The sequence below is a fragment of the Papio anubis genome, chromosome 2, assembly GCF_008728515.1.
Source record: "Papio anubis isolate 15944 chromosome 2, Panubis1.0, whole genome shotgun sequence".
Classification (NCBI taxonomy): domain Eukaryota; kingdom Metazoa; phylum Chordata; class Mammalia; order Primates; family Cercopithecidae; genus Papio; species Papio anubis.
In genome coordinates this window covers 124213118-124235606 of record NC_044977.1, presented here as the reverse complement: position 1 = coordinate 124235606, position 22489 = coordinate 124213118, and the positions used below count along the sequence as shown (strand labels likewise).

The following is a 22489-nucleotide window of genomic DNA, read 5'->3' as shown; positions in this document are numbered from 1 at the left end:
AAGGAAAAACAACAACAATAACAGAAAAAAAAAAAAAAAAAAAAAAAAAAAAAAAAAAAAAAAAAAAAAACCACACACACACACACACACACAGAAGAATTATTGACAATTAAAAATAAAAATATGATAACTTCACTTTTAAAAGTGAAATAGAACAGTGATAAAATAGAGGAACCTAAGGAAAATAAGATAGAGAAGAGAAGAAAGCTAAGAGATTAAGGATTAAGAATGGCGAATATGAATCAGAAAGTACTTCTAATTGAAATTACTTCCAGAATGAAAAGATGTGGGCAATAGATGAAAGATATCAATAGGTATTAAAAGGTTTTGCTCTTGTTGCCCAGACTGGAGTGCAATGGCGCAATCTCGGCTCACTGCACTCTCTGCCTCCCAGGTTCAAGCGATTCTCCTGCCTCAGCCTCCGGAGTAGCTGGAATTACAGGCACCAGCCACTAAGCCTGGCTAAACTTTTGCGTCTTTAGTAGAGAGGGGGTTTCACCATGTTGGCCAGGCTGGTCTTGGATTCCTGACCTTGTGATCCATCCAACTTAGCCTCCCAAAGTGCTGGGATTACAGGCGTGAGCCACGGTGCCTGGCCTAAAAGATTTTTTTTTTTCGAAGTGGAGAGTAAAAAAAAAATCTTCACATTGAAAAGACTTGATGAGTAATAAGAAAGAGATGCAGAGCTAGAAATACCTAATGATGACACACTATAAAAAAAATTTTTTTTAAATCTGAAAATATTCAGAGAAAATGTACAAAACTTGTAAGTGAAGTTGAGTACTACACGTTCTCAAAGAAGGAGAACAAACAATATGTTTCTACAACTTTATGTCCTATTAGATTCAAGTGAGAAAAAGAAATAAGGCATTTTAGTTACAACACTATTCAGAAACTCGCCCCCACACTTACCACTTATCTTTTTTGAAAAAAAAAAAAAAATTGGGGATATACTTTAGTAAAACACAGACTAAACTCCAGAGGAAAACATTGAATCCCAGAGACAGGCTATTAACATCATAAGACAAAATTTAGAAAGCAATCATTCTGAAAGTTATTGCTATATAACTGGCCTAAAAAGTAAATACTTAACCAACATATAAATAAGAAGCTGAATTATTCTAGTAAATAATAAAAATGCACTTATTTCTTCCTTCACTGAAAAGAGCATTAATTCTTGAGGAAAAAAAGGTTTGAAACTAGAAAAAGTGTAGTCTAAATATAAAGTATCTTATAGTAGAAATTTGAATATTTGAAAGAAAGAGGAAATTTCCTCTTTCTTTTTGTATATATTCATGTTTGATATATTATATTAGACCTATATGTCTTCATATGAGCTCAATGACAAAATATTTCTAAGCCTAACAATATTTCCATGTCCATAGTGTTAAAGCTTTCTTCACAGGTATTTGGTTTTCAAAAGTAAAGAAAGGAGGGAAGAAAAATAGGTTTACAAAAAAAAAAGTATATATACACACACACATATATACACATACATACATATATACATATATATACACACACACATACATATATATATATGGCATGATGAACTAGGGAAAGTTACAGATTCTAAAATACCCTTTCACTCAAAATACATAGAAATACTGGGGAGGTGGGGGTGGAATCCCAATTCATGCTTAACTGAACTCAGAATAAAGGGGAAAAATCCACTCAGACCAATACATTAAGAAGAAACTGCTAACGAGAGTAATAACATGACATTGAGACCTCAAGGTCCATCAAAAAAGATGCAGAAACCTCTGATTTAAATACAAGAGTTTTAACAAGAATATCTGACAAGAGAAAAGGCCTTGGCCTCCCTGAGGGGATAATAACTGCAGAGAACTGGATAATGAGAACTCAGCCCTGTAAAAACTTGAAGAAAGTGTTCTGAGAAGGAGGGAAGAGTATAAAACCCCCAAAGCAGAAGGGCCTTGAGTCAGTAAGGCTGTGGTCTAGTGAGCAAGAAAGAATGTAGTAGAAGTAGAGATCAAAGGTTTAGACACAATCCAGGTATGTAAGGCTATAATTGCGATAAATAGCTTTGATTTGAAACTAAGCTCAATGGAAAGCCATTAGAGGGTTTCAGGAAGCAGTGATGAAATCAGATTTAAAATAAAAAATGGATGTTGCTCTGGGTGAATTAAATAGATAATGCATAAGTGCTTAATCCAGTTCCCATCATAGAATAAGCACCACATAATAGATAACTTATTCTTCAACAGAAGCAAATATGTAAATGGTGAATTTGTTTCTTAATTATTTTCACTAGTTACTTCATTTCTGCCAGTAGTACCACAAACTTTTCCTTTTCATTTCTACAGATATATCTTAGGGCTAATATCAAAGCTGATCTGAAAGTTTTGGGTGGATAATAGGGAGAATTTTGGCTTAAGGTACTGAGAAATTGTCTAGGTCTTCACAAGGTTCCAAAAAAGAAGAAGTTACCACATTGCCCAAAGGAAAGAGATTAGTGATTCCAGAAAAGTACTGCTACATTACCTAAAAGACAGCATCTATTAAGGCTGCTGTGCCCATTAAATGCAGATTAATGGCATGAGGCTAGCAGAAAGGAGGGCAGACAAGAAGAGAACTAGGCCTATTGATTTTTTTCCAAGATTGTAAATTGAATACAACATGAGAGATGAACAGTTCTAAATCGTCCATGTTTACTTATGCAGCATCTCTTCACATTCAATACAATATCAGTTTGATTACTTTAACCAATGCAAAAAAAAAAAAAAAAATGTCAAGTGCTAGCGTCTTTAACTTCCTTCTTCACAACTAGAATTTGTTTTGTTTAGAGGCAAGTCTGGTTATCTATGCTTGGGGTCAATTCTTCTGGCTTTCTTCTTGATCATTTACAGAATGAATATTTGCTTTAAGAGAAATAAGTATGTTTCTTGTTTGTTTGATGTTTTGCTTTTGTTTAGCATCTTAGTCTTTTTCTCATCAGAAGTTTTGTTGTATCCAAGTATGGTTATATTAATATAAGTGATTATTTTAAGATTATACTATAATATAGAAAGTATTATAAATTGCTTTTTTTTTGAAATTCAAAATTGTTATAGGAGACAGCAACCTGTTATTTCCAGGTTAGTTTTAATAGTAAAGCATCACATAAAAACACACTTTAGAATCAATAAAAGATATTTCCATTTCTAATTTGACAAATGATATTTCAGTTATGATGCCGAAATTCCATTATCACTATCCTTTAAACATACTTAATGTGGACATACTGGGCACATGCTGCTAGAATAAACACATTTGGCTCATATGAAAGACCTAATTTCATCTCAAGTTTGGAAACAGAATTCCAGGCACAAAGCCTCAAATTGTAATGATGGGTTCTATGGAACACTCCTAGGTATGGTTCCACAGAGTGATGAAAAAGGTGGTCCTGTGATAGGCAGATAGACAGGCATGAGCAGGGCAGAAGAGGACTCTCCCCTCTCCCCCAACCCACTAGAAATGTCAGGTGATGGCTTGGCAATGATCACATTGCCTCTCTAAAAGTGATAAATTGGCAGCCTGCACCAGGAAGAGGCCATTTCATGATGATCCTGTGTGCGTGTATATATATATGTGTGTATATGTGTGTGTGTGTGTGTATATGTATGTGTATATGTATACGTATATATTGCATTAGTTCTGTACATATGTACACACATATATATACACATATATGTTACACAAACACACGCACACACACATATATATATATACACACACACACACACATACAAAGTGTAGTTCATTAAGTATTTACTCACGTGACCACAAGGTCCCAGAATAGGCCATCTGCAGGCTAAGGAGCAAGGAGAGCCAGTCTAAGTTCCAAAACTGAAGAAGTTGGAATTCAATGTGTGAGGGCAGGAAGGATTAGCATGGAAGAAAGATGTAGGCTGGGAAGCTAGGTCAGTCTCTCTTTTCACATTTTTCTGCTTGCTTATATTCTTGCCGCACTGATGTTAATCTCCTTTATACGTAGAAACACTGGGGTGGGGGGAAATCCCAATTCATGCTTGACTGAACTCAGAAAAAAGGGAAAAAATCCACTCAGACCAATACATTAAGAGTAAACTGCTAACCAGAGTAATAAGATGACATTGAAACCTCAAGGTCCATCAAAAAAGATGCAGAAACCTCTGATTTAAGTGCAAGAATTTTAACAAGAATACCTGACAAGAGAAAAGGCCTTGGCCTCCCTGAAGAGGCCACCCTCCTCACAGACACACCCAGCAACACCCTCACAGACACACCCAGGATCAATACTTTGTGTCCTTCGTTCCAATCAAGTTGATACTCACTATTAATCATCACAAGTCTACCCCTTGTCAAACTTGAACCCATACGAGATCATACATGATCTTCAAATAAAGACAATAAAAAGGCCATAATTACACTTTAGATAATACAGTTATCCTTCATAGAACTGGAAACACACCAATCCCCCACAAAAATACTATTACGTAAAGTTAATAATACTTAAATGCTGATGTGAGGTCAGTAAATTTTATGTCACATGGTAAAGCAGAAAGGAAATAAAATGGAGGTACTTTCTTAGTACAAGTGTATTCATGTACAAACAAGATTTAAACAAAAGAAGGAGGAAATACTCATGACAATACAGTGTGCATTTCTGCAGCTGGTCACATGGTTACAGCTGGTATTGATGACTACATTTTTCTAATATCCATTCTGTATTCCTTTTGCCTTCAGCGAACACCTCATCAGGTCGTGGCTTTCTTTTTTTCTTTTTTCTTTCTTTTTTTTTTTTTCCTGATGAAGTGAACCAAACTTTCATTCCTGAAGGGCCTGGGTCATTTGTAGTCTTGCCTGGATTGGGCTGTTGTAGTTTCCCATTGACCTTAATCACAGGGCATGCTAATACTAAGAGACCCGAATGGATCTCCTATATTCCATGCATACTCTTCCCTACCTCAGTTGTGAAGTAGTAGACTGATTTCTTCTTGATAGTCCAGGTCCATCACCCCAGCCAACACAGTGACTCCCTTCTTAGCTGTTGACTTAAAAGTCAGAGGAGCCCAAAGTGTCCAGGTAGCAATCTTAACTTTGAGTTTAATGGAATCATTGTTGTGCCTCCTGCTGGCAGTGTTCCTCCCTCTGGAACAAAGACCTCTAGGCTAGCAGAATGTGGTGTCACAGGAAGAGAAAGCAAAAATTTTGCGAGTGGATCAGTAGGGGTGATGGTGCCATGGCCTTCTGGAGAACTTTGCACCAGCCCTGCAAAGTATTGTCACCTAGTTGGCATTATAATTGTGATTTCAAAAGGCCATTCTACCTTTTTATCAATCCAGCTGCTTCAGGATGAAGGGGAACGTGGTAAGACCAGTGAAATCAATAAGCATGAGCCCACTGCCACACTTATTTACCCATAAAGTGAGTGCCTTGGTCAGAGACAATGCTGTGTGGAATACCATGACCATGATGGTGGATAAAACATTCCGTAAGTTGACGGATGGTAGCCTTGGAAGAAACATTGCATGCAGAATAGGCAAATTCATATCTGGAGTTAAGTGTCCATTCCAGTGAGGACAAACCTCTACCCTTTCCATGATGGAAGAGGTCCAATATAATCAACCTGCCACCAGGTAGCTGGCTGATCACCCCAAGGAACAGTGCTGTGTTGAGGGCTCAGTGTTGATTTCTGCTGCTGGCAAATTGGGCACTCAACAGTGGGTGTAGCCAGGTCAACTTTGGTGAACGGAAGTCCAGGTTGCTGAGCCCATATGTAATCTCCATCTCTGCAACCATGGCCATTTTTTTCATGAGTCCATTGGGCGATGACAAGGGTGGTTGGAGAAAGAGGCTGAGGGATATCCATGGAAAGGGTCATCTTATCCACTTGATTATTTAAATTGTCTGCTGCTGAGGTCACCTGATGGTGAGCACTCACATGGAATACAATTATCTTTACAGTTTTTGGCCACTCAGAGAAGTCCATCCACATACCTCTTCCCCAAATTTCTTTGTCATCAAATTTCCAATCATGCTTCTTCCAAGTCTCTGATTATCCAAAAACCATTGACATCTGGCCATTTCTCCTTCCATGCAAAGTGAACAACCAGGTGCACTACTTGAGGTTCTGCCCACTGGGAAGATTTCCCTCCACTGCTGTCCTTCAGGGATGTCCTAAAAAGGGGCAGTAGTGCTGCACTCATCCACTTTTGGGTTGTGCCTGCATATTGTGCAGAACCATCTATAAACCAGGCCCTAGTCTTTTCTTCCTCTGTCAAGTGATAGTAGGGAGCTCCCCATGAGGCCATCGGTGCAAGCTGGGGGACAGAAGGCAGAGTGGCAGAAGTGGAGACCATTAGCATTTGAGTCACTTCCTCATATAGTTTATTTGTGCTTTCAGAACCTGCTCGAGCCCAATCACATAGAGACCACTTCCATTTGATGATTTAATGCTGCTGTGCATGACCCACTTTATGGCTAGATGGGGCAGAAACCACACAGTTCATGATAGGCAGTTCAGGTCACATCGTGACTTGACCCATAGTCAAATGTTCAGTTTCTACCAAAGCCCAGTAACAGGCCAAAAGCTGTCTCTCAAAAAGGGAGTAATTTTCTGCAGAAGATGGCAGGACCTTTCTCCAAAATCTTAGAGTCCTCTGCTGTGATTCACCTATGGGAGTCCACTAAAGTCTCCAAACAGCATCCCTATCTGCCACTGACACCTCAAGCACCATTGGATCTGCTGGGTCATGTGGCCCAAGTGGCAGAGCAGCTTGCACAGCAGCCTGGAACTGTTGCAGAGCCTTCTCCTGTTCTAGACCGCACTCAAAACTGACAGCCTTTCAGGTCACTCAATATATGGACCCATATATTGTAACACACCCAAATGAGGAATGTGTTGCCTTCAAAATCCAAATAAGCTCACTAGGCATTGTGGCTCTTTCTTGGTTGTAGGAGGGCCCAAATGGAGCAACTTATCCTTCATCTTAGAATGAATATCATGACAGGTCCCACAGCACTGGACCTCTAGAAATTTTACTAAGGCAGAAAGTCCTTGAATTTTAGTCAGATTAATTTCCCGTCCTCGGGCATGCAAAGGTCTCACCAATAATTCCAGTATGTTTGCTACTTCTTGCTCACTGGATCCAATCAGTGTAATGTCATCAATGTAATGGACCAGTGTGATATCTTGCAGAAGTGAAAAGCGATCAAGGTCTCTCCAAATAAGATTATGAAACAAAGCTGGAGAGTTGATATTGCCCTGCAGTAGGACAGTAAAGGTGTATTTCTGGCCTTGCCAGCTGAAGGCAAATTGCTTCTGGTGGGCCTTGTAGACATGAGTGGAGAAAAAGGCATTTGCCAAGTCGATGACTGCATACCAGGTACCAGGAGATGTGTTAATTTGCTTAAATAATGAAACCACATCTGATACAGCAGCTGTAATTGGAGTCACCACTTGGTTAAGCTTATGATAACCCATTATCATTCTCCAAGACTCATCTGTCTTCTGCACAGGCCAAATGGGAGAATTGAACAGGGATGTGGTGGGAATCACCTCTCCTGCATCTTTCAAGTCTTTGATGATGGCACTAATCTCTGAAATCCCTCCAGGGATGCAGTATTGTTTTTGATTTACTATTTTTCCAGGTGGAGGCAGCTCTAATGGCTTCCGTTTGGCCTTTCCCACCATAAAAGCCCTCTCCGTAGCAGTCAGGAAGCCAGTGTGGGGCTTCTGCCAGCTGCTTAGTAGGTCTATGCCAATTATACATTCTGGTAGTGGGGAAATGACCATATGTTCCTTCCACCATTATCCCACACCCTTAATATCCATTCCCATGTCTGTTCTCCAGATTTCTGTTTATATAAATTAGAAAACTCAAGCAGTTCTTTTCAAGTGTACTGCACATCCTCATGGGTCACACTCTCAACTTCACCTCTAAGGGCCTGCTGAGACTTTAGTCTAGTTATAGGTCTAGAAGCAAACAGGGGTGTTAGGGGTGTCTCCTGAGAAAAATCAACATTATCTTGCCTGGCAACAGCCTCAGGGAAAGCCATCAATTTGCCTCAGGAAGCACAAGGTTTATCTCCTTAGACAACAATGGAAAGGCTGACAGCAGCATGGGTTGGGGAGGGAATGTTGCCACTATGAGAGATGCAGAAGCTATTCCTTATGGCAAAAAAGGTTCACCAGAGTTTACAAACTCAGTGTCCCCAGATTCATCAGGGTCCTCCCACACACCCCCATTCCAATTATATATTAGAAAACTTAGTCCGATATTCAAGGGCAGGAAGCATACAGCATGGAAGAAAGATGTAGGATGGGAGGCAAAGTCAGTGTCTCTTTTCACACTTTTCTGCCTGCTTATATTCTATCCAGGTTGGTAGCTGATTAGGTTGTGCGCAACCAGATTAAGGGTGGGTCTTTCTTTCCTAGCCCACTGACTCAAATGTTAGTCCCTTTGACAACACCCTCACAGACACACCCAAGATCAATACTTTGTATCCTTCAATCCAATCAAATTGACTGATGCTCAGTGTTAACCATCACACACATTAAGAGACAAAAATGGCAAAGAATGATCTGGGGACACTCCACTGGAAAAAGGAAGAAAGCCTCAGATGGTCATGTCTATAACTCTGTAAACACACTGCTGTGCTCAATTCCCAAGGGTAAGGAGAACACTGCGCATATGGAAAGGCCACCCAAAGGGAAGAATCATGGGGAAGAGGTGAGACTAAAGTCCTAGGATCAAGATTAAATGCCCATCTTTTTCTCTCTTTGACCTTCAGACACTCACTTGTGTCTCTTCCAAGGGTCCTTTCCTTTCTTTACTGTTCTAAGTCTTTTTAAGAAACTTCCACTCCTGCTCTGGAACTTGCCTTGATCTCTTTTTCTGCTTTGTGTCCCTCAGTCTAAGACATTCTTCTGAGGAGGCTGAAGTTCCTGCATGGTTACAACACAGCCCGTAACTCAGGGTAACCAGGATCTCTTTCATATGTAACAGTTCTAGCAGCAAAATTCCATTCCATTGTCTACATCTATACTTAAGGCAATACAAATATTTTGAAATTTGCCTTAAATATTAAGACCATTAATGTTTTTCATAAAAAATAATTTACAGTGATTCTTTTAAAACGATGGTTTGAATACTATTATTATTTACAATTTTACAAGGAAAAGAAAATCACCATGGCTTAGTGAAATGCATGCCCATATAAGGACAGTAGATTATTGAGTTAGAATTCAGGTTCTGTTGAAAACAGAAAGCAGGGCTGGGTACGGTGGCTCATGCATGTAATTCCAGCACTCTGGGAGGCTGAGATGGGTTGATTGCTTGACCCAGGATTTGGAGACCAGCCTGGGCAACATGGCATAACCCCATCTGTACAAAAAATACAAAAATTTCCCAGGCATGGTGGCACACGCCTGTTGTCTCAGCTACCCAGGGAACTTAAGCTCAGGAGGTCAAGGCTGCAGTGAGCCATGACTGCACCACTGCACTCAAGCCTGGGTTACAGAACAAGACCTTGTCTAGAAAAAAAAAAAAAAAGCAACACTAGAAGTGACCTATCATTATTGAGTAAAGAAACAATACAGTCTTACACACATATCAAAGTATAATTTCAGTCATATAATCTTCCTTCCGGAAAGCACTAATAGTCCATTAAATTAAAATTCAGATATAGAATTTTTCACCTCTAGTCTAGTACCTAGTCTGTCCAAATTCATTTCAAGAAGGCCTAGAATGTACTTTTCTGCCCATAAGCTTAAATACATTTTATTTATTAGTAACCATTTTAAGTATTATCTACATGTCTCCGAAATAAACGTCACTTAGAATAATAAATATTATACACATATATATACACAAATTAATTCTGGTTTCTAGAGAAATATCTTAATATTTGGTCCACAAATTTTAATCTCGTCCATGATAATATTGATGCTGCTCTTCTCTCAGCAATATAATATATTTTATGTTACATAAAACTTACTGGCAAGCAAATTTTTTAAAATCGAGAATGGGATGGAAACAACTATAAATAAGCATATATTTTGTTGGTTTTTGTTGCATTTGGTTTCTTAAAACAAATTCTCTATTGATATCCTCAGAACCGTCTTTTTTATTTTCTTACATAGATTGTCAGAAATTGTAAAAGGGCTTGATTTTAATCTACCTGTAACCTAACAAGATCAGTTACCAAAGTTTCATGGAAGAAACTGGCAGAAAAAAATAAGAGCACAGGGTCAGAAACAAAGGACTTTATTTTTCATGGCACAGTAAGCAGCATGAGCCTCAGTGTATTTCCAACAATTTCCCTCAGGTTCTCAGGAACAGCTAATAGGTCCAGATAGATGCCTGTGCTCTCAGTGAGTCGCATTACAGGAAATTAATCCAGAGCTTAGGAAACCCCAAATTTTGATGCCGGGCAGTAACAGGCCTCTTTCTGTGCTCCAGAGAAAGACATTGTTTTTATTATACTGGACAATCAGCATTCATAATATTTGCTTTGGCATGAGACATATCTTTGTCTTTCAAATCGTGAGCACATCTGTCCTTCCCTCTAAAAGGAGATACAATGTTTTTCTTCGAAGACCGTTCACTATACAAAAATCCTGGAAAAAAACAGCCCAGAACAAACAGGATAATAATGCCTTGCTCACAGTGAATGCAGAAATGTGAGAGATCTATGTTATCAAACATTTATCTATTTTATATTTACTGACAAGTGTTCAACAATATCTATTTTAAAAATTCTGCCAGTTGTACTTCAGAGACCAAGGATCATAGAGATTAAAAATAATTGAAATAATTAGTTGAGATCTATATAGAAAAATCAAGCTCAGTTTAAATTCTGATGCTATTGAGCCAAAACTTTAGTTGATTTACAGTATTATTTATTTAGTTAGAAATGTAAGGTTCCCTGATTTTCTAGTAAAGTTCTTATGATCATAAAGGGGCTTGTGAGAAAGCCAAGATATGCTGGTCTTGCATTCTTGTAGTGACAATAATGTACAATAGAAAATAAGACTCCAATGCTCATTTATCATTTATGATGACAGATTGAGAGCAGCTGCAAGCACAAAGCTGACAATTCTGCCTAGGATGATGTACAGCACAAACGAGAATGATCCTAAGATGCATTAACTTTATAATAATATACAGTGGCCATTACTGATCTCATATGCAAGATGTTTGTGATAATATATGAGGAAAGGGGGTGATTCAAAAAAAATAGTATATTGCATGTTGACTTAAGACCACAGGATATTACACCTACAGCATAGGAGACTGCTGATTGGGAATTTCTTGGAGAAACATAAAACTTTAATTTCTTATAAATATATGCAAATGGGGCCAGGCACAGTGACTCACGCTTGTACTCCCGGCACTTTGGGCGGCCAAGGAGGGTGGATTACTTGAGACCAGGAGTTTAAGATGCCCAGGTAATATAGCAAGACACTGTCTCTAAAAAAAATAAATAAATTAGTCTGGCAGTGGCATGTACCTGTAGTCCCAGCTACTGGGAAGGCTAGGTGGAGGATCACCTGAGCCCAGGTGGTTGAGGCTGTAGGGAGTATGATAATGGCACTGCACTGTAGCCTGGGTGACAGAGTGAGATTCTGTCTCAAACATAAATAAATAAATAAAACTAAATAAATAAACAAATATATGCAAACACATCAATTACTTGGCAAACATTGTATAATAATGACAGCCCAAAATCAAAACCAGGATATAATATAAATAAAAAGAAAGACCGTCTTAAATGCAACCAATAATTTTTCCTATTCATTAACTCACAGATGCTTGGAACTTATAGACACAATACACAGATCATAAGAAACTCTGGCTAACAAAGCTACTTGTAAACCCAAAAACAGTAGATGTAACAGCAATCTATTCTTCTAGAGTGGGATGATTTGAAATTGCTCCTCTCATCTGATGTAAATTCATTTGCTCTTAAACATATTTTTAACAAAAATCATAGAAAAATTTATTTTTAAATCTTAAAGATAATCTAGTTTATTATCTTTATTCACTAAATTAGACTCATAACAGATATAGGGTAAAGAAAAACATTAATTGAGTACTGCTGCAAAGATTGTGTTAGGAACTCTACACACATTGTCATATTTAGTCATCCCAAGATGCCTGAGAAAAAAGCAATCTTATCCCATTTTCTCAGAAGGAAATTAAGGACATAATGTTTCAATCGATGTACACATTGAAATGAAGACTTTAACAGCATTAACATTACAGTAATTTGCTCAGTTATTATCATAAATATTTCTTAAACCAAGATCTTACTGAAACAAGAGAGTTCCTTTGACCAAACTCATGAAGGGGTGACTCACTTATTCAGCCTGCAGCTCTCAAACCCCTTGTGAGAGTGGGAGCATTCAGGTGAGTGGGTGGAGAGGCCAGGGTGTTTGCTTCTGGACAGCAGCAGGAGTAGAACTCTGTGTGGTTTCATGGCAACATCTAGGGGTTACCCACAATCCCCAGAACCCTGGAGGAGACATCTTTTAGATTGCTGTCTGTGGACAGCTTAAGTGTTAAACAGCTCAGTGGAATGTCAGTGTGATAACCTCTTGCACCCGCACCCAGGTCCTTTTCTAGCATCCAGGAAGAATGAGGCCATGCAAACAAATTGGAGGATAGTGAATGCAGAGGATTTTTTTGAGCAGTGGAAGTGACTCTCAGCAGGATGGAGAGCTGAAAAGGAAATGGAGTGGGAAGATGTTCCTCTCCTGGAGTTCAGCTGTCCCAGGCCAAACTCCTCTTAAATCATCCCTATATGAACCGTTCTCTTACTGTAGTCTCCGATACCCAGCTGCTGCTTTTCCTCTCAATGTTCAGGTGCTTCTTCTCTTCTCTCCTTCTCGGCCATGCCACTCCACTGCTCCACCACTCTGCCCGTGGAAATTGGGATTTTTATGGGTACAGGATGGGGGTGGGGTGGTCCAGGGTGGTATTGGAAAAGGTAATATTCAGGCAGAAAAACAGGAATGTATGCTCTCACTTAGGGTCAGGGGTCCCGGCTTGAGGGTGGAGCCGTTCCAGGTACCTTGCCCTTTTCTACCTACTATTTCACCACCTCCTGTCGGTGTCATTCCCCCATGTGAAAGGCACATCGAACTGCCATTAGAACATGGACAACAACCAGTCTTAGCTACTTTCTACTAACAGGGGTCATTGTTTTGGGGAAAATGGCAGTCAGATTCCTCACACAGGTCTACCTCAGGGTCCTCAGCGAAAGGGAGCCATCATCTGAGGCTCCAGTTGCCAGACCACTTGGAGTTTGATGGTCTCTAGATGAGAGATCAAAAATAAATAAATATATAAGTAAATAAATAAATAAATAAATAAATAAATAAATAAATAAATGTTTTACAAGGTTAAGTGTGCATGGGTTAAACATCTGTATTATACAAGGAAAGAATCTAGTACCAAATATTACAGAAATAAGAAATAAAATATAGTAATTATTCTGAAAACAGAATTGTTCCTCGTGGTATAGAACAGAATGAAGGTAAGAACAGAAAGCATAGGCAAGACTATAAAAAGGATATCCATGGAAGGTTAATTATTAACACTTATCTTTTGTAATCTTTAGCTTGAGGTCCCTGTGACGATGAATAGGGAGTGTCAACTTGATTGTGTTAAAGGATGCCAGTATTGATCCTGGGTATGTCTGTGAGGGTGTTACCAAAGGAGATTAACATTTCAGTCAGTGGACTGGGGAAGGCCAATCGGGTGGGCACCATCTAATCAGCCACCAGTGAATATAAAGTAGGCTAAAAAATGTGAAGAGATGAGACGGGCCTAGGGCCTAACCTCGCAGCCTACATATTTCTCCTGTGCTGAATGCTTCCTGCCCTCAAATATTACACTCCAAGTTCTTCAGTTTGGGGACTCAGACTGGCTTTTGTTGCTCCTCAGCTTGCAGGAAGCCTATTGTGGGATCCTGTGGTCATGTAAATTAATATTTAATGAACTCCCATACACACAAGGAGATTATTTTTAAGGCAAGTCTCACAAGCATTAATGACCTGTTAAACAATTTGTATCAGGTTTTTAGCTGAGAACAGTCTCTGGGGCAGTTGACAGGTTTTATCCTTACCTAGATGAAAGGCCTAACGAAGCCTTTTAAGAACTTTCCATTGGTTAGTAGCCAGCAGATGAAGTTTGCCATCCTCTGATTGTAGTTGTCCTGAAGACTGAAAGATGTATCCCCAAGAGGTAGCCCATTCTATTTCCACACGGGAATATTGAGGTTTTATTTCTCTGATGGGACCCTCCCAGATCAGAGGGGCTCCAAGTGGGTCAGAAATTTGGGCCCCCCTCACTGCTGATTCAGCAGCTTGGTCTGCCAGTCTATTTTCCTCAGTTATTTCATCCATCTCTTTTTGGTGGCCTTTGCAATGTATTACTGCCACTTTCTGTGGGAGGAAAACTGAGGATAATAGTTTATTAATTTCCTAATGGTATTTAATGGGAGACTCATTAGTCTCTTTCCAGATAGTGGCATGGGCATAGAGGACTAGGAAAGCATACTTAGAATCAGTATAAATGCTGTTTTTCCTCTGCTTAATTTGAGCACCCTCATGAGGGTAATTAGTTTGGCTACTTGAGCACTTGTGTCCCGGAAGAGAGGTGTGCTGTGTTAGTCCATTTTCATGCTGCTGATAAAGACATACCCAAGACTGGGAAGAAAAAGACTTTTAACTGGACTTACAGTTCCACATGGCTGGGGAGGCCTCAGAATCATGGCAGGAGGTGAAAGGCACTTCTTACATCGTGGCAGCAAGAAAAATAAGGAAACTAAGGAAAAATGAGGAAGAAAAGCAGAAACTCCTGATAAACTCATCAGGTCTTGTGAGATGTATTCACTACCATGAGAATAGCATGGGAAAGACAAGCCCCCATGATTCAATTACCTCTCCCTGGATCCCTCCCACAACATGTGGGAATTCTGGGAGATACAATTCAAGTTGACATTTTGGTGGGGACACAGCCAAACCACATCATGTGCTTTCAACAATATCATTCAGGGTACTATTACATATCTTGCTTTATGGGTCCCTTGTTTAACAAAAGAACTTCCATCCGTGAAGACAATCCAGTCTGGGTTCTCTAAGGGGGTTTCTTTGAGGTCCTCCCTAGCCTCATAAGTTTTTACTGCTATTTATTCACAGTCATGTTCAAGATCCCCAGCTTCCCCTGGGAGGAAGGTGGCTGGATTTAAGGAGACCCAGATTGTTAACTGGACTACAGAGCTCTCTGATAGCACGCATGATACCTGATATCTGTTAACCAGAGAATCCCTGTAGAAGACAGTAGTTCTGCCACATTATACAGCAGTATAAATGGTTAAGTTATTCACCATGGTTAACTTAGTAGCCTCTGGTACCAGCAAGGCTACCACTGCAACTGCCCAGAGATAGGCAGGCGACCCCTTGCCTACCAAATCAAGCTCCTTACTTAGGGAGGCTACAGGCTTCTGAGATGGACCCTGGGACTGTGTTAGAAATCCCAGTGCCCTTCTCTTTATTTCTGACATGTAAAAGTTAACCTTTTCTCTATGGGGAGACTACAGGCCTGTGTTAGAACTTCCAGTGCTACTCCCTTTCTTTCTGACACATAAAGATTGAATGTTTTCTCTAAGGGGATACTAAAGGCTGGTGCTTCAAGCAAGGCTTGTTTTAGTTGACCAAAGACTTTTCTAGCCTCTGGTTTCCAAATTAGAGGTAAGTTTTAGGTGTCCTAGTCTCCTTTATTGGGTCATATAAGGGATGAACTATTTCACCATACTAAGGAATCCATAGTATGTAGAATGTAGAATGCTATAATGCCTAAGAATCCCCTCAGTTGCTTGAGGGCTTTGGGGAGGGAAAGGAAGAGATGGGTTTAATCTTTTCTTCGCCCATCACCCTAGTCCCCTCTGACAAGACCAGGCCTAGGTACTTCACTGAAGTCTGATGAAGCTTAGCTTTAGATTTTGAAACCTTATATCCTCTGTTAGTCAGAAAATTAAGAACTTTCTGACCTCTTGAGAAATTTTCTCAGCTGGGGCAAACAGGAGAATGTCATCTACATATTGTAAAACTTTAACCCAAGGATAAAGGAACTGGGAGAGAACTCTTGACAATGCCTGCCTAAAGAAGTGGAGTCTGTCTTGGAATCCCTGAGTTAACATTGTCCAGTTTAACTGGGTGGTTTTGTTAGAGGGACCCTCAAATACAAACAAATACTGGGAGTCATGGTGTAATGATATGGAGAAGGAGGCATCTTTTAAGTCCAGGACTGTGAGCCATTTGCTTCCCTCTGGTATTTGAGCTAGCACAGTATAGGGATGTAGAACCACCAGGTGGATTGGAACCACAGCCTCATTAAAAAGGTGGAGGTCCTGAACTAGCCTCCATTTCCTTTTGGATTTTTGTACCCCCCAGTACTGGGGTATTACAAGAGCTGTTGCAGAGTTTAAGGAGGCCTTGCATCTTCAAGTTATCAATGATGGGGGATCCAGACCATTGTGGTGGTTGTAGATTAGTCAATCTTCTCTTCCCTTGAATTGCCCAAACTTTTGGGTTAATATAGGTCTCCACTAGGGGAAGACAAAGAGTTTGCCCTTGGACTATCAGGATGGTCGTCCTGCTATGGGCCAGAATATCCCTGCTCAACAGAGGAGTTGGGCTTTCAGGAATAATTAGAAATGGATAGATGAACAAAAGGTCTCACTACCTACAACTAAGGGGCTGGGGAAAATATTGTATTAAAGACGTTCCTGAGATTCTCCTCACGGTTGTGCTAAGGAGAAGAAGGAACTGGATGAAGAGGAAAACCAAGAGACAAGCCCCAGTGTCCAAAAGAAGGTTCACTTTCATCCCTTTGATTTTCAGAATTACTCAGGCCTTCTGGATAGTAATGGTGGTCTGGACCATCAGAGCTGGGGAGAGGAGCCCCAGAACCCAACAGTTCTACTGCTGGACCATGTGGGAGACTTGTTCTGGAGCCAGTGGCCAGAGTTCCTAGGGACAGTCCATCTTCCATTGATCCCCATTGTGGATTAAACAGGGTCAAGGTTGCTTCCTCCTGCTGCCTGGGAAATCCTTAAAATGCCCTGGCTAGCCTCATCTGTAGCAATTAGCAGGTACACCTTAGGAATTCTGGGGTTTGTGGGCTTGCCTAGTGGCCATCAAAGCCTCTGTCTCTTTCCTGTGCATCCTCTTTCTCTCTTGGACCTCCCTATCTCTATTATAAAAGATCTAGGTGGCCAATTTCAGAAGGTTCTCTAAAGTAATATCTGGTCCCAGGGCCTGTTTCTGCAGTTCCCTCCTGATACCAGGGCTGCCTAAGTAATAAACTTAACCTTTAGGAACAGTTGTCCCTTGACTGAATCAGGAAATAGAGAGGCATGCTTTACCAAGGCCTTTCTTAGCCTTTCCTAGAAGGCAGTGGGATTCTCATCTAATCCCTGGTCTATAATGGAAGATTGGTATATTTGAGAGGCTTAGTCATAGTCCCACATAGGCCTTCTATTATGCACTCCTGAAAGTGTCTCCCCTTCCATTCTCCCAGCTTGTCACTGGGATCCCATCCATGGTTATGCATTGACACTGACTCTGTTCCAGATTGATAAAATTCAGTCCTTTCCTTGATGCTATATGTGATACAAAGCTCAGCCCCACATCTCTCTGCTTGCAGAGCAGCCTACTTCTCAAGGTTCCACAGGGTCTGATTCAAAAGTAACATAATGTCTTTCCTGGATAGTTCAAATACTTGGGTTAAATTCTGGAAAGTCTCTATCTATCAGCCAGGATCATCTGAAAACTTGCCAAGATCTCCCTTAAATTTCACTTAAGTCCTATAGAGAGAAGTGAACCTGGACCTTACTGGGGCCAAATTCACCAGGCATCTTTTGGAGGGCAAGAGTGACACTGGGGCTTGTCTAGAAAAAGGATTTCTGGGAGACAGCAAGCAAGAAAAGGAAGCTGGATAGGGAGGATGGAGTGGACCCAGAGGAGCAGGGCTGGAGGGAGCTGGCTCTCCTGCTGGGGGTGCCTCTGGAATTAGTTTCTTTAGTTTCCTGGGATGTTCCCTTGCAGCTTCTCCTGAAATGGCAAACAGGAGGGCTGGATCAATCCTACACTATTGGCAAAGGTCTGGATTATCTTTCAAGGTAAAGAAAGTCAGCATATACGGGACCTCAGACCAGTTGTCCTCATGTTTACAGAAAAAGTCCAACTGCAGGATGGTATTGAAATGAAAGGTTCTTTCTTGAGGCCAAGCCAGTCCTGCCTGCAAATCATAATTTGGTCAAGCCTTTGTGCAGAGGTCTATGAGGTGTTTTTCCTCCAGAGTCTGAGGGTCAAAGCAGTCCCAGTGATTCACAATACACTCCAGAGGATTATAAGCTGCGGGTGGTAAAGATAGCTGGTTGCCCATTCTGAAAGGGAAATAGATATCCCTCATTCCCCTTCCTTCTTTCAATGATAACTCATGGTATGATGAAGATATAGTGGGCATTCCTTCTTTCTCTTTTATCTTTTTATCCCTAAGTCCTGGTGACCTTGGCAGGTGCCACCTATGAGTGCCAATGCGGCTTGCACCCATGAAGCAGGGAGGGCCTAGAAAGTAGGAATTCTCCACACTAACATATGCCTCCATACCTCCTACTGTTGACAACTTTTCAGCTCCCTGGGCCTCATCTATGCCATGGAACATGGCATCCTTCCATGAAACAGAGATTTAATTGGCAGGAATTGGTCCTGTGCATTTACACTATGCCTATTGATTGTATGGTTTTGGATCCCTCATATCTGTTTTTGTTTGGTTGGTTGGTTGTTTTGTTGTTGTTTTATGAATTGAGTTTGGGATAAAATGGTGTCCCAGGGGTGCACAGATTCATTTAGATTAAGTCCCAGATGGGCCTTGCCAAGGGGAGAATGTATTGCTCTGTTGCTCTGTGGAAATAGGTTTCTTTAATCACTGTTTCCCTCCCCAAGTTGAAACCCAGGGGAGTAAAAGCTCTGTGAGCAAGTGATGGGAGGGAGCAGTGAGCAGGAGACACTAGTCAACTGGCTGCATCTGGGTCCCTGGTCTCCGAGATTGCCCTGGGGCTCAGGCAGTGTGTGCAGTTTACTCCTGCCCCACTGGGCCATTAGGTGCCGTGCATATGTGTGGCGAACATGCCCAAAGGCCCTAGAAAGGAGAGGGGGACAGAGAGAGGAAGCACTCTGTGCCTGCCTGTCTCATGCACATACCTGCAGTCATTGGGGTGGGGTTCACAGACACCCTTCTAGGAACAAATGGAAATCACATTGTTCTGAATTGCACCTCTGACAGCGGGGCCAAATGTACATTCTGCCTAGTATCATTGCCTCAGTATGTAGCAAAAACCTTATCATTATAAAAGAAGAGATGGGAGCCATTTTGAACCATGAAAAAAGAAAGATACCATATGAAAATCTGGGGTTTTGGCCAACGCTTTGACAGGCAGTCAGGGACCAACAAGGTTCAGCCTTGGGGCCTTCTGGCAACACCAAGGAGTGGAGTGGACCAGATGCCATCAGTTGTCCCAGGACTTTTTCCTGTTCTCACGAAATGGATAATCCTCTGTGAAGGGAAACAGAGTCAACTTTCAGCCAAAAGAAAGAGGGATATGGCAGGGTCTTGAAAAAGAGAAGATCTGACAGTTCCACATTTTAACTCACCCTTCTGATGTAACCTGGAGGAGCCCCCAGATGAAATGAGAGTGTTTCCTTAACCCTTTCATGGGACATGTGAAAGGGTGGCTCACTTACTCAGCCTGCAGCTCTCAAACCCCTTGCAGGAGGGGGAGCATGCAGGTGAGTGGGTGCAGAGGCTGGGATGAGTGCTTCTGGGCACTGGCAGGAGTAGAACAACACAAGGCCCCATGACAGCCTCTAGGGGTTGCCCATGACCCCCAGAGCCCTAGAGGCCATATGTTACAGTGGAATAATTTAGCTTTACTGTCCTGGATTGCTTAAGTGTTAAACAGCTCAGTGGAGGTCAGGTTCCAGGAGGAATGAGGTCATGCACACAAATTGGAGGTTGGTGAATGTGGAGGATTTTATTAAGCAGTGGAAATGGCTCTCAGAGAGATGGGGAGCTGGAAAGGGGATAGAGTGGGAAGGTGGTCTTCCCCTGGAATTTGGCCATCTCTGGCTGAACTCTCTGACTAGTCTCCCAAGTCCAGCTCTTTCTCCTCTCAACATTCATACACTTCTTCACTTCTTGCCTTCTCTGTCACACTGCTGTGCTGCTCTGCTGCTCTGCGTGGGGAAATTGGGGGTTTTAATGGCTATGGGAGGGGGGACAAGGTGGGCCAGGGTGGTTTTGGATAGGGCAACATTCAAGTGGGAAAATAAGAAAGTACGTTCTCACTTCTGGCCGTAGACCCAGGTTTGAGGGTAAAGCCCTCACCAGAGACCCTGATCTTTTCTAACTAGTATTTCTTTGCCTCCTGTCTGTATCATTATCGTGATGCAAACTAACTTTTACAGATTTACAGAATAGATGTTTAATTCAAACACAGCAGACACATTCTTTCTCTTACATGTTGTTTGAATTAATCATCCCATATGAGTCTATAATGGTACCTCTCTAGCTATCACTCCTTTTCTCTTCTTACATTCAAAGTCAGAATTCCTAAAAGAGTAATCCCTAATCACTGCATCCACTTCTTTATGTATTTTTTCATTAATTCTGTAACCTCTTATAGCCTGATTTCAGCTTCTTTCTCTAAAAGCAGTAAATGCCTATTAATTACATCAATGATCATTTATTTAACACTCCTGATTACATAACCCTAAAAATCTATAAATTACCTGCCCTCTGTAATGGATATTGTGCCATATGCCTCCAAATTTATTTCACCCACATCTCCATTAGATAGGACTTGTTTGGTTGGAGAAATGATTCATGCTCCAGGTGTCGTCCCTATTAAATCTGAGACAACCCAAGAATCATTCTCAGTAATACCATGACATAATAAGAAACATATATTTGTTCTAAGTCCACTTCTGTCACACAGCTCGTAAAACCTTGGGCATCTCCAATGTGATGTGTCTTTTTGTGTACTAATAAGATAATTGATGGCTGGGAGCCCCTGGATATCCTCAGGATAGAGGTTAGCTGCCAAGGGAACCAAGCTTATGATTAGAGGGTTGGACTTTTAGCCCTGGCCCCTTACCTCTGGGGAGAATAGGCTGAAGGTTGAGTTGATCACCAATGGCCAATAATTTAATCAATCATGCCTACAAAATGAAGCTTCCAAAACAAACCAAAAGAACAAGGTTTGGACAGCTTCTGGGTTACTGAAGACATTGACAGGGGCACGTGTAAAGAAGGCATGGAAGCTCCAAACTCCTTCCTCATTCTAGCCCTATGTATCTTTTCATATGGTTATTCTGTTGTATCATTTAAAATATCCTTTGCAATTAATTGGCAATACTAAGTAAAGAGTTCTCTTGAGTTCTGTGAAGTGAGCTGCTCTAAAAAATTATTGAACCTTGGGAATGTGGTCATGGGAACCTCAGGTTTGCAGCCAAGTAAGACAAAAGTTGTGGGTAGCCCTGAAACCTACTACTTGTGATTGACATTCAAAGTGAGAGTCAGTCTTGTGAGAGATATATACAGATATCAGATAGAACTGTATTCCTTGAACCTAGGAGGCAGAGGTTGCAGTGAGCTGAGATTGCATCATTGGACTCCAGCCTGGGCAACAACACCAAAACTCTGTCTCAAAAAAAAAAAAAAAAAAGTAGAGTTATTTGAACCAAAGATAGGGATATGAAGAATATCCTTAAATTCCTCACTGCTCAAGACACAGCTGGAGGAGCTGGAGGAATAGGCAGGAGGTTTTCAGAAGCCCGTCCAAGGTCTAATTAGTTTTGCATTTACTCTGGTGGTGCTGTGGGCTAAAAAAGAGCATTCATTCATGTAAAGACATATTAACTCTTGAACAGAGAAAAACCAAGCCATCTTTTGCTTAGATTACTTCAACAGCCTCCAAAAATGGTTTCTTGCCTGTACTCTTGACATTTTATTACCGTTTTCCCACAGAGCAGCTAGAGTGTTATATTTCAATTTTAAATCATTAGATATTATTACTCTTTCTACTTAAAATTCTCCAATGGCTTTCCATTTTACTTAATACCCTATTGACCATCTTTGCATGTCCTTTACTGTGCCACTATCTTTGGCCTCTTTTCTTGCCACACTCCTAACTTGCTAGTCTTCCCAAAATTTATCCAGAGCCAAAATCTTTCCCACAGCACGGACTTTGCATATGCTATTTTCATTATCTGGAATGCTCTCCATACCCTTCTACTGGCTAATCTCCCTTCAGATCTCAGCTTAAATAGAAGTTGCTCTGAAAAACCTTTTCCTGAACTCTGTTTCTAAGTATGAATTCACCCATTTTACTCTCACATAGAACTTCAAGATTTGTTTTCTAGCATTTATAA

General features: G+C 40.8%; 1 long non-coding RNA gene across 12 annotated transcripts in view; it reads right to left on the bottom strand.

Annotated features, from left to right (window-relative positions):
* Positions 1-14744, bottom strand: part of LOC103882209 — a 107519-nt gene extending 92775 nt beyond the window's left edge. For 3 of the 12 annotated variants that reach the window (XR_004182234.1, XR_004182226.1, XR_004182229.1), the window contains exon 1: positions 8787-9331. This is a non-coding gene — a long non-coding RNA (uncharacterized LOC103882209). Of the gene's footprint in view, positions 1-8786; positions 9332-12349 lie in introns of those variants that run through there. The other 9 variants (XR_004182232.1, XR_004182224.1, XR_004182228.1 and 6 more) reach the window with 7 other exon arrangements.
* Between the last annotated feature and the right edge of the window lie 7745 nt (positions 14745-22489).